Here is a 16,044-nt window from a genome sequence, read left to right on the forward strand (position 1 = left end):
ATTTTCTCAAACCAGTATTGGAATTGCACATGTGTTTATTGATTATTTATGATATCCTATCTTTTAGTTTCTGAATATGGGAATGTTAATTCTCAGATGAAATGCTACAACTAAAGGGCTGCCACTTGACTTTTAAAAAAATTGTCTTTTTAATCAATAGTTTGACCTTAGAGCCTTTAATTTTGAGATACATTTTTGGAGACTGTTAAACTAGAAATTAGAGAACGAGGAATTTAGTCCCTTTGTCTAATAGGCAAAATTAGAAAAATGGTTTAGTCAGTTTTGTTCATTTGAAGATACTTTAGCAAAAAGTTGATTCACTTGTTCTTGATCAGAAGAATTTTAAGAAATTGAACCTGAAAGCTTGAGGTAGTTCAAATGTGCAGGTTCAAAATAGCACCAGTTGAATTTTAGCCTGCTAGATTTTCTCAATAACTTGATTTTATTTTCTTGTAGTGTCTTAATGCTGGAATTACACAGAGCCCGCATCACTTTTCATTATACTCCAAAAGAGTTATAGTAAAAGGTTTTATTTTTATCAAGTTTAGGCAATGAAATGAAAATACTGTTTTATATAAGAGAGCATTACCTTTTTTAAGCTACTTTGTGCAAATTCCCAGACAGTTTCTATAACTGTTCCATTCCAAAGAAGAGAAATTAGCTCCTTTACCTTAAAACTAAATTTGCTCTAAATTTACAGTTTATGGGAGGGTTGTCACTTTATATATTTGGGTAAGATCTATTATAACCTAAAAAATAAATATTAATATGATCATCATATCTGATTATAAGCTACCTCTCAAACATGAATTTGCTTCCCTTGTACTTCTAAAATTATTTTCTAAATAAAACTGAGAAAATGTTTTTCATGTGTTTTTCTAATTTGTTATTGTCTGAAGTAATTTAATTGGGTAAAATTTCAGTTTCAATTATGTTTCTCTTCTAATATTAATAGAATTTTACTTGAAAATTACTGTTCAAATGCACAGTGTTTCAGCACTAAAATAGCATTAGATATATAATAAAATAGGTATGTTGATTATACCAAGAGTGGTGGAAGCAGCCCTAGTAATTCTTATTTGGAATAGTTTAAAATGTTTCCAGCAAAATGCCTGTGAGTGTAAGGCACACCTCTAACAGCAGTTAGTGATATTTTATGCTTTTCTTTTTCTGCTTCATAAAATTTGAGCATCCTCAGAGCTGCTGCCATGCAAACAAATAACTGATTTAACTATGCCCTGTGTAAAGTACACATATCAGGTTTAGCTTCTCATGTAATTTGCTTTAGCTTTCTTATAAGAAAATTGTATAAGACAGGTATTCCTTAGTAATAATTTGGTATACATCACATCTTAAAATATATTACAGGTAAAATATATCATCATAATCGTTTACCCAAATCAAAATGGAAGTAAACTATCGAGTAATCGTTTTAATTAGACATAGAACGAAGGTTTTAAGTATTTAACAGGATAACTTGATGTACTGCTGAAATACAGGGAATTGTAGTTGAAAGTTGTTTCTGTACCCGAATCGATTTTTGTGTGCCTCAAAGTTTGTAAACAAAAGTGAACACATATAAAATCTGGCAGTTTACAGAAGTTCCTAAACATCTATCCTTTGACAGTTAATGAAAATGTACTTTTCAAATACATGGGCAAAATTACTTCAAAAATCATAACATATTCAATTATTATAGTTAGTTTTCAAAGAAAAATGGAGATGAATGGTTTAGTATTGCTTTTATCTACATCAATTGAATATTCATTGTAGTTGAATTTTTTAATCATTAAAGCATTTAATACTCTTAGGTATATTTTTGGGTTTTTTTTTTTTTTTAAGTAGTGTAACTGTTTTCCTTAAAACCCTGTCTTTTTTGGACATTATAACCTAATTAAGATAGTTATTTCAAAACTTTAACTGCTTTAATTTAATAAGAGAATTCCTGTTCCCTAGATCATATTATTCTTAAAAGAAGTTCCTACCTTGAAGCACTCTTAATCTAGCTCAGGTTATCTTTTTAAATCTATACTACATAGAAACTTTTCTTCTTCTAGAGTTAGGCATTTATCGCTATGATCTTACCTCTTAGAACTGCTTTTGCTGCATCATGTCAATTTTAGTATGTTACCTTTCCATTTTCATTTGTCTCAAGGTTTTTTTTTTTAATTTCTCTTTTGATTTCTTCCTTGATCCATTGGTTGCTCAGTAGCATTTTGTTTAATCTACATATCTGTGAATTTTCTGGTTTTCTTCATGTAATTATCTTCTAGTTTCATACCATTGTGGTCAGAAAAGATGCTTGATATGATTTCAGTTCTCTTAAATTTATTGGAACTTGTTTTGTGGCCTAACATATGATCTGTCTTGAAAAATGTTTCATATGTGCTTGAGAAGAATGTGTATTCTGTTGCTTTTGGATGGAATGTTCTGCAAATACCTGTTAACTCTATCTGGTCTAATATATCATTTAAGGCCAGTGTTTCCTTATTGATTTTCTGTCTGGGTGATCAGTCCATTGATGTAAGTTGAGTATTAAAGTTCCCTTCTATTATTGTGTTGCTGTCTATTTCTCCCTTTAGGGCCATTAATATTTGCTTTATATATTTAGGTGCTCCTATGTTGGGTACGTAAATATTTATAGATGTTATATCTTCTTGTTCAAATAAGCAACCTAACTTTTAGGGATATTTTAGGAACTAGAAAAAGAGCTCAGGGAACTAGAAAAAGAAAGGAAGGAAACATAAAAGATTACAGAAAAAATGAAATAGAGACTACAAAGATAATAGAAAAGATCAATGAAACTAAGAGCTGGTTCTTTGAAAAGATAAATAAAATTGACAACCTTTAGCTAGACTCACCCCGCCCAGAAAAGAGGACTAAGATAAATAAAATAAGAAATGAAAGAGTTGGCACAACTAATACCACAGGAATACGAAGCATCATAAGAGACTACTATGAGAGAGTGGACTTGAGGACACGGGGAGGGGGAAGGGTAAGCTGGGACGAAGTGAGAGAGTGGCATGGACATACATACACTACCAAACGTAAAATAGATAGCTAGTGGGTAGCAGCCGCATAGCACAGGGAGATCAGCTCGGTGCTTTGTGACCACCTAGAGGGGCGGGATAGGGAGGGTGGGAGGGAGACGCAAGAGGGAGGGGATGGGGGATATATGTATACGTATAGCTGATCCACTTTGTAATACAGACAGTTATACAGCAACAAATGGACAACCTAGAAATGGATAAATTTCTAGAAACATACAATGTACCAAGACTGAATCATGACAAAATAGAAAATCTGAACAGATGGATTACTGGTAAAGAGATTGAATCAGTAATCAAAACCTCCCAACAATCAGAAGTCCAGGATCAACCAGACACCTTCACTGGTGAATTCTACCGAACATTCAAAGAAGAATTACAGGCATGCCTTGTTTTATTGTGCTTTACAGATATTGTGTTTCTTACAAATTAAAGGTTTGTGGCAACCTGCATCAAGCAAGTCTATTGGTGTCATTTTTCCAACAGTATTCACTTCTGTGTCACATTTTGGTAATTTTCACAATATTTCAAACTTTTTCATTATTATTATATTTGTTATGGTGATCCATCATCAGTGATCTTTGATGTTACTATTGCAAAAAGATTACAACTCATTGAAGGCTCAGATGATGATTAGCATTGTTTAGCAATAAAGTATTCTTTAATCACATTGTTTATTAAGACACGATTCTATTGCACCCTTAATAGACTACAGTATAGTGTAAACATAATTTTTAAATGCACTGGGAAAACAACAACAAAAAATCATGTGACTTGCTTTTTGCAATATTTGCTGTATTGCAGTGGTCTGGAACCAGCCCTGCAATATCTCCGAGGTATGCCTGCAATTCCAGTCCTTCTCAAACTCTTCCAAAAAGTAGAAAAGGAGGGAACTCTTCCAAACTCATTTTACAAGGCCAGCATTACCCTGATACCAAAGCCAGACAAGAATGCCATAAGTAAAGAAAATTATAGGCCAACCAATATCTTTGATGAACATAGATGCAAAAATCCTCAAAAAAATATTAGGAGACTGAATTCAATAACACTTTAAAAGGACCACATGCCATGAGTAAGTGGTATTTATCCCAGGGATGCAAGGATGGTTCAACATCCACAAATCAGTATGATACATCACGTTAACAAAGTGAAGGACAGAAATTATATGATCATCTAGATAGATACAGAAAACGCATTTAACAAAATTCAATATTCATTTATGGTTAAAAAAGAAAAAACTTTTAACAAATCAGGTATAGAGGAACTATACCTGAACATAATAATGACCATATATGACAAGCTCAGCACTAACATCCTACTCAGTGGTGAAAACCTTTTCCTCTATGATCAGGAAAAAACAAGGATACCCACTCTCGCCACTTTTATTCAACATAGTATTGGAAGTCCTGCCAGGTCAGTTAGGCAGGAAAAAGACAATTGGCAAGGAAGAAATAAAATTGTCACTACTTGCAGATGACATGATAACTTTATATAGAAAACCCTAAAGACTCCCCCCAAAAACTATTAGAACTAATAAATGAATTCAGTAAAGTTGCAGGATACAAAATCATTACAAAAAATATCTATACATTGCATTTCTATATACTAATAATGAAGTATCAGAAAGAGAAATTAAGAAAACAATCCCACTTAAAATTGCATTAAAAAAAATACCTAGGAATAAATTTAACTAAGGGGGTGAAAGACCTGTGTGCTGAAAACTATTAAGACACTGATGAAAGAAATTGAAGAAGGCACAAATAAATGGAAAGATATCCCATGCTCATGGATTGGAAGAATTAATATCGTTAAATGTCCATATTTCTTTGTAGATTATAAAGCAACCTACAGATTCACTGCAATCCCTTTCAAAATTCCAAAGGCATTTCTCAGAGAAATAGAACAAACGGTTTGTTTGTTGACGCCATAAAAGACCTGGAATACCCAATGGAATCTTGAGCATGAAGAACAAAGCTGGAGGCCTCACACTTCCTGATTTCAAACTATACAAAAAGCTATAATAAGAGAACAGTATGGTATTGGAATAAAAACAGACACATAGATCCATGAAACAGAACAGAGAGCCCAGAAATAAACCCACGCCTTGATGATCAATTAATACATGACAGAGGAGCCAAGAATACACAGTGGGGAAAGCACAGTCTCTCCAATAACTCGTGTTGAGAAAACTGGATAGCCATTTGCAAAAGAATGAACTTGGATGACTGTTTTACACTACACACAAAAATTAACTCAATGGATTAAAGACTTAAACATAAGGCCTGAAATCATAAAACTCCTAGAAGAAAACCTAGGCAGTAAGCTCCTTGGCATGGGTCTTGGCAATGATTATTTTAATCTGACACCAAAGGCAAAAGCAACAAAAGCAAAAATCAAGCAGTGGCATTACATCAAAATAAAATCTTCTGCATCAAAGGAAATCATCAACAGAATTAATAGACAACCTACTGAATGGGAGAAAATATTTACACATCATATATCTGATAAGGGACTAATATTCAAACTATATAAAGAAGTCATACAACTCAAAAGCAAAGAAAACAGTCCAATTAAAAATGGGCAAAAGACATTTTTCCCAAGAAGACATACGGATGGCCAACAGGCTCACGAAAAGATGCTCAGCATCATTAATTGTCAGGGAAATGCAAATCAAAACTGCAATGAGATATCACCTCACAGCTGTTAGAATGGCTATTCTCAAAAAAATAACTAGAAGTAGCAGGTGCTGGTGAGGATATGGAGAAAGGGAGCCCTTGTGCACCCTTGGTGGCGTGAACTGGTGTAGCCACTGTGGAAAACAGTATGGAGGTTCCTCACAAAATTAAAAATAGAAATGTCATATGATGCAACAATTCTACGTCTGGGTGTTTATCCAAAGAAAACAAAAACACTAACTCAAAAAGATATATGCACCCGCATATTCATTGCAGCATTATTCGCGATAGCCAAGATACAGAAACAATTTGTGTCCATCAGTGGATGAATGGATAAAGAAGATGTGGTGGGTGTGTGGGTGTGTGGTGCATATGTATATGAATATTATTCAACCATAAAAAAGAACGAAATCTTGCCATTTGCACCAACATGGATGGACCTCGAGGGTGTTAATGCTGAGTGAAAGAAGTCAGACAGAAGAAGATGTATACCACATGATCTCGCTCATATGTGGAATCTAATAAATAAATTAATTTTTTTAAAACCCCAAGTTTATAGATACATAGAGCAGGTTGGTGGTTGCCAGAGGCAAGGGGTAGGGGGTAGGAGAAATGGATGAACTGTTTTTGGTTTTGTTTTAGTTTCAATGGGAAACAAAAACAAAACAAAAAAACATACTAGAGATCCAGTTGCTCTACTTAAACCTTGGGTCTGCTGTGACGCTTAAATTTCATCATACCCATTTCACCTTTTATCAGCCAGTGAAGGAAGAGGACGAGAAAGCAATTTGTTTTGAGAGAAATGCAATCGATCATATTCAGAGGCTGACTCACAAGAGCTTTTCTAAAATGCATGATACCTCTGCCAGCATTAAAAGGAATTTCTTAATTAAAACCATAATACCCGTGTGTCTCAGAAGTGTTTTCATAATCAGATTGCAGGCACACTTGTATGCCTGCGCTGGCCATTCCAAGTGTTCTGCTGTTTGCACGTATTTTGCACTCAGTGCTGCCACCCTGTGTATGGCAGTGCCTCGGTACTGTCTGCACTAATTTTCTGTGGGCTTTTTTTTTTTTTTTTTTATTAAGCGATAACGTCCAAAACTACTTCTGGAAAATAAGCATGCATATTACAATAAATTTTAAAGATATTTTAGTATACTGTGCTCTGTGTTTAACGCTGTACTAAACCTAGATTTTTAAAGGTTACACAATTCAGAAGTGTGGTGTTCAACTGCCAAAAACAAAATTTGGGAATTTTTACAGATAAATACCTTTATCTGTTTCATCTGTCACTTCACTAAAGGCGGAATTGGACTAGTATTCTAAATACAGCTTGAAATTAATCAAATATGAAAGCAGAGGGTTTGATCCTTTAAAGATGAGAAATATTATAAGATCTTTTCTTTTAGCCAAGTTTTAGTTAAAAGTTCTTCCTAGTAAAAGCAAAACCAAAAATGAGCACAAAAGAGACTGTTTCTGTTTAAAAGAAAAAGAAACTAAACTTGATTGGTTAAATTATTCCCCGAATCATTAGCCAACATGACTTTTAAATTATATCACCCCAAATATTTTGAGTATTAATACTGTGCGGCAGCCATAAAATACTTCGGCTGGATAGCAATCTCTGTTTTCACCTATATTATCTCACTTAAGTTTTACAGCAATCTTGTGAGATAGGAAGTGCAGGCATAATGTGTATGCAAGGAGCAGTAATGATTTCAGAAACTGGAATTCTGTTGCTTTTTATGAGTAAATCTTTAGACTGGACAAGCCATAGGAGCTAAATACATTAATTTGCTAGAGTAAACCTAAATTATCTCCATATTGAAGTTTAAATATTTATTTTAAAAATGGATTTGTTGTAAAAATAAAAATTTCAGTCATAAAGTTGACACTGAGTAACTCAAGTTAGAAAGTGCTTGCATGTCCACTTAATTTTTAAAAGTTATAGATAAGGGGGATAGTTTTTATGAATTTACTAAGTTAAGGAGATTTTTAAAGATATAAACCTAAGCTTCCTTTTTTTTTTAAACATAGTAGACTATCTTTTATTTATTTTATTTTATTTATTTATTTTCTTTTTGGCTGCGCTGCCCGGCACGTGGGATCTTAGTTCCCTGACCAGGGATCGAACTTGCGGCCCCTGCATTGGAAGTGCGGAGTGTTAACAACTGGACCACCAGGGAAGTCCCTAAACTTTTCTTTTTTGACGATCTTAAATAGGTACAGTTTTACTAATTTTTGCTTTCAAACACATTTACAGCAAAGCCTTCTGATTTCAGAATGAGCCTCTCTTTTTGCATTTTTGAATAGTTTCCGTTCAATAAATAATGTAATTCTATATCATGACAGCTGAAAATATTGACAGTAAAAATTGCAGGTCTTCAAGGGAGGGGGAGAGGTGGCACTTGAGGTAGGCTTTGAACAAGGCGTGAGTCAGGAATAGGTGGGAAGGAGGGCAGACACGCCAGTGAAGGGAGTGGTCTCAGTAGGGCTTAGGAGGCAGCAGTGTGCTTGTCGTCAGCAGTCTCCAAGAGGACCAGTCCGACTGCAGAGGATGGTTTGCTAGGGGGCAGCGCGACGTGGGACTGGAAGGGTGCGCTGCGGCCTGACTGCGAGCCACCTTGCCCGCCAGCCTGAGGCATCTGCGCTCTGGGCCTTAGGAGGCACTGCAGCGTTCTGAGCAGGGGCGGGTGTTGGGGAAACTAAGTCGATTCAGAATCCAGAGTGAATCGAGGCCATGGGTGTGAGACTAGCGTTACAAAAACGTTAGTATAATCCAGGCTTGAAGTGGTGGTCCACTGCTGGGAGGGTGACTCAGATCTCTCTCACTAAGCCCATTCTCACTAGCAAGTTCCAGACCTGGATTTTCAGGGGCCTCTTGGACATAACCACCAGGCATGGACGATTGACATCTCAAACTCAGCATCCCTACTGCTGGCAACTCAGACTTCAGGCCTTTTGTGAACGGCCCTCCCGTTCTTTCAGGCCCCTGGTCAGGAAACCATCCTTTCCACGTTGACTTGGAACTTCTGTTGTAGGCTTAGTACTTCGGTCGTAGAGACACAAAACGAAGTGGACACGTAGGGGAAGGAGGAGTTACCGCCAGTGGGAGGATCCAGTTGGCACAGACGTGGTCCTGGCGCAGGGAGTCGGGTTGCCTGTGGGGGGGGGGGGACAACCAAGAACGAGGGGACGATGAGGGTGCCGGCCTGCAGCGCATGCTGGGCGCTCCCCTGTGACGGGGGCCCAGCGTGTCGTGAGCGAAAAGAACGCTGGTAGATGAGGTGGAAAGGGAGGCTGGGGTCAGGGTGGACCAGATCTCCGCTGTTGAGAGATCGACACCTGAGGCTCAGAGCCGGGTCTGTGGTGATAAGAAGCCATCATGTCACATCTCTTCGCTGGGCCTCCGTTCTTATCCTTCACTCAGCCCTCTCATCACCGATTCCCGGCACCTAACGTTCTCCTGTGCTCCCCTCATACGTCTCCCCAGGTCACAGAGGAACTCCCCGCCCGGGGCCTCATTAACTCCGGCTCTGAACTGGTGGCCTTCGGCCTGGCCTGGGGAGAGTCGGCCTAGCGGGGAGCTGGGCCCCTCACCTCATTCCTGCCCCCGCCTCTCCCATCCTGGGGTTTCCACCTACACGGTGCGTTCAACCCTTCCTCCCCAGGCAGAAACAGAATATCCTAGAAGCGCTCTGCCGTCTCACACCCCCTCCTGCGTCGTCCTTCCGTCGCTGCCAGGCTCCCTGGAAGCGTGGCCTCCGCTCTCTGTTCCCTTCACCGCTTCCTCCTTGAGCTGCCCTGCCCCGCCCATTGGAGGCTGTGTTTGGAGGGAGCATCCATCAGTAGCCTCCAGGTACCACAGCCAGTGGCACCTTTTCCTTTTTGTCGGCCCTCCTGCAGCAGGAGACGCGTCGTGCTCCCCTCCCCTCTGCGCTCCTGCGGCAGCTTGCACGGTGCCCCCTCTTCCCCGCCCGGGCCCAAGTCGCTGGCGTTTCCGCGGGCCCTGGGCTCCCCTGGGCCCCTTCTCCTCCCTCCGTGCCCACTTCTCCGCACCAGCGTCCGCTCCTGGGACATGTCCACGTCCCCGCCCGTGTACAAGACGCTTTGCCCCGTCTCCTCCTGAGTCAGCAGATTGGCAGGCCAGGTACCGTGCCAGACTCTGAGCCAGGTGCCCGCCCCCCCCGCGCCTGGGCCCTTACGGCGCGCACACACAGACCCCCTGTCTGCCACCAGCAGGCCAGCTTTGTAGTGGGTCTGCAGAGACAAGTGCACGTACCCCCGAGAAGGACAGACGACAGACTGGGGGGAGGATGCACACACACCCGGAACTGGGGGAGACCCAGAATCCCAGAAAGAGGCACACACACAGAGCCACAAGGGTCAAGGGGAGACGCGTACACCGGGGCTGCTGTATCTCTCTGTCTATAAATTATTGTTTGTACTTCTGGAGAGACGGAGGGAGGAGAGAGCACACCAGCTCAGGCCCAGGGAGGGGACAGACGCACAGCAGGGAGAGATCCGTGCTCCCACGGGGTGGGCTGGGGGGAGACTGGTGATGCAGTGACACGCATCCAGAAGGTGGAAGGTGGGGGAGAGAGACACCCAGAAAGGGGGGTCAGTAGACAGATCAGGAAGGGGTGGGTCGCTCACCTTGGGGGGATGAAAGGGAGACACACGCACACAGGCAGGAGGTGGCAGAGTTACACTCACACCAGGATGTGAAGGGAGACTCACGCTCGTACACAGGAGGAGCTGGACACCCACAGAGGCACCCGGAGCCTGGGAGAGACACGCGTACACACACCCTGCAGGAGACAGACAGACGCCCAGAGAGGAGAGCGGGACACACAGGTACCCAGAGCGGGAGAGACGTGTCTACGCCCCCAGTTGGGAAAGCAAGACAGATTCGAAAGGGAGCTGGCACGTGGCGCACGTGCATACACGTGCGTGCACACGTAGAGATGGTGTGCGGAGAGGCGCACAGACACCCGCTGAGGAAGAGCACGTGCGCGCGCACAGAGCCCCCCGAGTCACAGAGACACGCAACTCACCTGCGCCTCCCGTGGCTGCGCTCGCACCCGGGGCCCCGGGTCGGGGGTGACGTGTTCTGACGCCCCCTGGGTTTTCCCGGAGAGAATCTCTGAGCGGACGTTATCATTTGACCTCTGTGCGGAGCTCACACGCCAGGCCACCCTCAGGTCACAGCTGCATACGGAATGCCAGACTTCAGTGCCCTTAACCTCAGTAAAGGACTGAACGCTGCCGTACGTTCCCATCCAAGTTGCATTTCTCCGCGGGTAACGTGAGTGTCATCGCAACCGTCTCCCGGGTCCGGGAGTAGGATCGCCATGGCTGTGGCCGGGACTCTGCTCGCTACCGGCTTCCGGCCCTGGTGCACAGCTGGCTGGGACTTGCAGTGCTGGATGGCCTTGTTGCCCATTCGTGGAACTGGGTCTTGCTTGTCATGAAATCGCCCCTCACCTCTGCCCAGCGAGCGCACGGGAAGCCTCGGGAGATGCCAGCTCCTGGGCTGAAACAGTCGAAGCGGAGTCTCAGGTCGCGGCTTCCCACCCACCCATCGCTCCTCGGGGCCGCCCCTCCCGGCTTGGCTCCTGTCCCCACCGCGAGCCAGGCCTCCCTCACCTCCCCAGTGGGCCTCGCCCGCCACCTGCCTCCCTGTGCTGCTCCCATCTCATCACGGGGTCCAGGGAGCCTGGAAGCTTCTGTGGGAGCCTCGTGGAGAGCCAGGTGGGGAACTCGGAACAGCAGCGATCACCTGGCGTTACCAGGCTGTTACCAGGCGCTCCCTCCGCGCTTCCAGCCAGCGCGCTCACACCTGGCCACTCCTTCCAGGCTCATCACAAGGCTGTAGATGGGTGCTGAGCTCCTCGAGTTCCAGGAGGGAGAAAAGGAGGCTCAGAGGAGTAGCCAAGTACAAGTAGTAAACGAGAGGATGCACGGAAAAGACTCAGCATAGGACCTGGTTCAGATACGTGCTCAGACGGTCCTCATTGTCTATCAGACCTGTCGACTCAGTTCTGCGAAATTCTACCTGACAATGGTAACAGCGATAATAGTTCCTCTAATAGAACTAGGACCTCTAAGAGTCCAATGGTCTAGTAATAGACAAGTATTAATTTGTTGCATGATTCATGTTTTCCTTTTATTTATATTCTACTGTAATATTTGATAGAATAGGAATATCTATTATTTTATGTTCTAATTAATACTAACCTATTAATAGCTAATAGTCTAATAGAGAGCTAATTAGAATTTATAATAGACATTAGGTAACTCTGCCCAGGTTCACTGAGAAGACTGAGTCTCTCAGGCTTGCCTGTCAGCAGCCTGTTCCCTGACCACCAACCCCATCTCTGCCCCCTCATCCCCTCTTTTCTTGGCTGCCGAGCAACTGTGCTCTCCTGCCCAAGGCTCACCATCTCTTTTCCTGTCCCATTGAGCATGGAAATGTGTTCACCCCACTGGCTCTTTTTCTCCAGCCAGTGGAGATGTTCAAGATTCTCCAGACCAAGCAGGTGGAAGCTGGACTCTGCCACCTCCATCCATCCCACCGTCCTTTCTCCTGCAGACCTTCGTGCCTTCACCTCCTTTCCCAGACCTCGCCACGTGGGGCTTCCACGTGCGTGAGCATGTCTGTGCACACGCACCACACACACACACCCCATCGCCAAGCCCGGCAGGTGCTCCCCTGTGCTGTGACTCGGGGCCCTTCCCCTGTGGGGCGCCTGCCGCCTTCGGGCCACTGTGTCCAGCCCCCTCCCAGCCCGATACAGTTCTCAGATCTTGCTAGACTGATTTGTCCTCTACCCTCATTACAGTTAAAAATGACCCAGTCATTGTATGCTAAATGATTGCTTGAAAGCCTGAATGTTGAAAACCCTCTCCCAGAATATTTATTTCTAGAAAATAATTTACATAGTTGAAAGGCCATGACTAATAAAGGTATTTGTTCCTGTTACTTTTACATCCTCTCAGACTCCGAGCAGTAATTGCCTGGCTTCAGTAGAGTGTGTAGAACGGTTGGTTGGCCTGTGACTCTGTGTCAGGATTTCAGAAACGATCTCATGGACTCCGTCCTTCACAGAAATTGTGAGAGTCAGAAACTGCATGTAAATCATTTCTGGCTTCGTCACCATCAGCACCCGCAGGGTTTGTAGGATATCACATACAGGTTTACTGTGGAGGTTAAGTTTAGTGCTGCCTTCAGAGATTTTTTGGTACAAGTTCTTATTATAGAGTATTTCAAAAATACTGAAAAATTGAAAGTGGAGAGAACAGTAGAATGCATCCTCACCTACCCATAATCAGTGTCAGCAGTTATCACCTCAGTGACTAGGTCCTCCTACCCACACCCCCCCCCTTCTCCTGCCCACTAATTTAATACAAAATTCTTTCATGTCACTTGTATATTTTTGGTATGTACAAAATGTGCAGACTCTTTTTAAAGATATAATCACAGCACAACTGCCACATCCCGAGAGAACAATAATGCCTTCATGTCATCAAATACCTACTTAGTGTTCAAATCTCCACAGTTGTCTCTTAGGTTGTTTTTTAACAATTTGCATGATTCAAATCCAACAAGCCTGTTTATATAATCAGTTGACACATCTCTCAAGTCTATTTTGACCTCCAGGTTACCTGTTCCCTTCCCCCCACCTCTTAAAATTTCCATGTTGAAGAAGTGGGTTTTTCAGTTCGGTTTGGTTTTGGTTTTGTCCCGTAGAGTTTCCCACAAGTCTGGATTTTGCTAATTGCATCCCTGTCGGGTTACTCGACATGCTTTTGTGGCCCCTCATTTTGTGTAAGAATCAGGTTCTGCTTTTTGCCTCCAAACACGCTGAAGTCTCCTAGAAAGAAAAGTGGGGAAGCTGGAATGTGGAAGAAGTAAATTTTGAATGAAGTGCTACAAGCAATAAGAATGACATTGATATATGTGTGGTAAATCTAGATATGTGATCCCTTATTTCTGGTGGAATACTGACGTTCACATCGTCCAAAATGTGGTTCAATATTAGCAGGTATTTCCTTCTGGTATTTTTTTTCTTTCAACCTGTGTAATACTTTTGTAAACTGAATTGGGATCTTCCTTGTTTTGTATCCTAACACCGTATAAAGGTTATTTCCCGTGTACTTTTATGTACGTATTCCTCAGAAGCTGGACTCCTTTGAATGAGCACCTTTGAATTCAGAGCATCCTTTGAATGAGCACCATATTTTACTTAGTCGTCCCTGTGGTCGGCCAGGTAGTTGATTCCTAGTCTTCACATAATGCAGTGATGGATGGTCTTGTGCATAAATCGTTATGTGCGTCTCAGGTTATTTTCTTTAGATAAATTCTTAGGCATGAATGAGTGGAGAAAATGATAAGTGCCGTCTTTTGCTCGGCAGTCGCGTGGCCAGTTTGACTCTTGGAAGTCGCCGTGGGAATGCACATTTCCTCAGCCCTCCCCAGCGTGGCCGTGACCACCGTCCATGCTTTTTTATTTCTCTGGTCTGTATTTATCTTTCATATCTTTTCCCCACTTAGCTGTCCCCTCTCGCCGCCGTCATTAATTTGCCTTTGACACCTGAGGCTGCTAATCTTCCCTGGGCCAAAAATCTCAGCCACCCAACCTGCTGTGGTTTTGCCTGAGAGACTGGCCCTGAGTGAGGGCAGGCACAGCGCCCACCTCCGTTCTGAAGTGTGTGATGCGCGTGCATCTGGGTGTTCAGAACCTGTGTTCCTTCTCTTTCTCTTGCTCCCCCTCTGTTTTAGGTCATGGATGTTGCAGCTTAAATGAAAGCTCATGGGAAGCTGAGGGGGGAGAAACTCACCTGCCAAACTCTGAGTTAATCGGAATTTGCAAAACACATAAATTAAGGGAGTAATTATTCACGTTACCCGACAATTCCTTTTCTAAAACTTAAGGATTCAGATTGGCACCTCTTTCGGTACCTTTCGCCATTTAACTATCTGGGGGGACGTCGGTTAGAAGTCGAAAGTCTTAGAAACATTCAAACGTCCTAATCAAGACGCTCTGAAATTACAGCACCTCCGAAGAATACCTCCCATTTGTATAACGCTCTACCACGTGTCATTGGCCCTTGAACCGCTGGCCTCTGCGACCAGGTGACTCAACGGCGGCCGCACGTGAGTGCGGAGTCGTCCTGAAGCGGCAGCGGAGCCCCAGGCCTGCCCCTCCGTGACTTGGTGCCGCAGCGCGGCCACGGCCAGCCCTGCCTCGGGACTGTCCCTCCCTCCCCGGGTCCCGCCCCCCAGCACCAAACTGCCGCAGCTCCTCAGGCTCAGCAGCCTGGTTTCCTGTGCCCGTGCTCACGTTGGCGGGTTCCCCTCACTGTTCTAAAGGAATCGGGCAGTTTGGGACTGATGGACGTTGCCTGGGGCTCTTCCGTGACAAAGGACTTGATACGTCCACACGGAGGCAGAACCACACGGGGGAAACGGAGGACCAGCATAATCTTCAGAAACAACTTCAACACAACCTGCATTTGGGATGTTTTGAAAGGCCGTGTCCTCTGCTGGCTGGTCGTCGGGCACGTTCTCACGTCCTTTGACCACGTGGCCGGCGCCCGTTCCTCCTTGCAGACTGTGCCCCGGGGTCCCCTCTTCATGCAGCAGCCCTAGTTTCTGTCCCCTCTGTCCTCTGCCTGCACCCGGTTGTCCCACTCTGGCGTCTGCACACACCCCGTCCTCCTGTGTATTCTTTTTTTTTTTTTTTTTTTTTGCGATACGCGGGCCTCTCACTGTTGTGGCCTCTCCCGCTGTGGAGCACAGGCTCCGGACGCGCAGGCTCAGCGGCCATGGCTCACGGGCCCAGCCGCTCCGCGGCATGTGGGATCTTCCCGGACCGGGGCACGAACCCGTGTCCCCTGCATCGGCAGGCGGACTCTCAACCACTGCGCCACCAGGGAAGACCCCTCCTGTGTATTCTTGTGTTCTGGGTGCCATCCCCTCTCATCCGTTGTTCTTTTTCTCTCAGCCTTTCCTTCTCTACCTGGTCCTTCCCGTCAGCCCTTAACACGTCAAGCCTCTGCTGTTGTAAAAACAAGCAGCACGTGGTGACGGAAGGTTCTCTCTTTTTCTACCCCTCGCCCTCCAGCTGGTGCCGCTTCTCCAAAGAGCAATACGTGCTGGGAGCCTCGGACTTCTCAGGTTCAGCTGATTCCTCAACCTCAGTGATCCATCCCGGTTCCTCCATCCCCTGACATAGTTCTTCCCAAGATTTTACTAAAAGCCTGCGTATCACTCACGCAAAAGGGAGTAGGATGTGGTCCTTACCTTGACCACT

Source organism: Grampus griseus (genome assembly GCF_964374135.1).
Source record: "Grampus griseus genome assembly, chromosome: 17".
NCBI classification, from domain to species: Eukaryota; Metazoa; Chordata; class Mammalia; order Artiodactyla; family Delphinidae; genus Grampus; species Grampus griseus.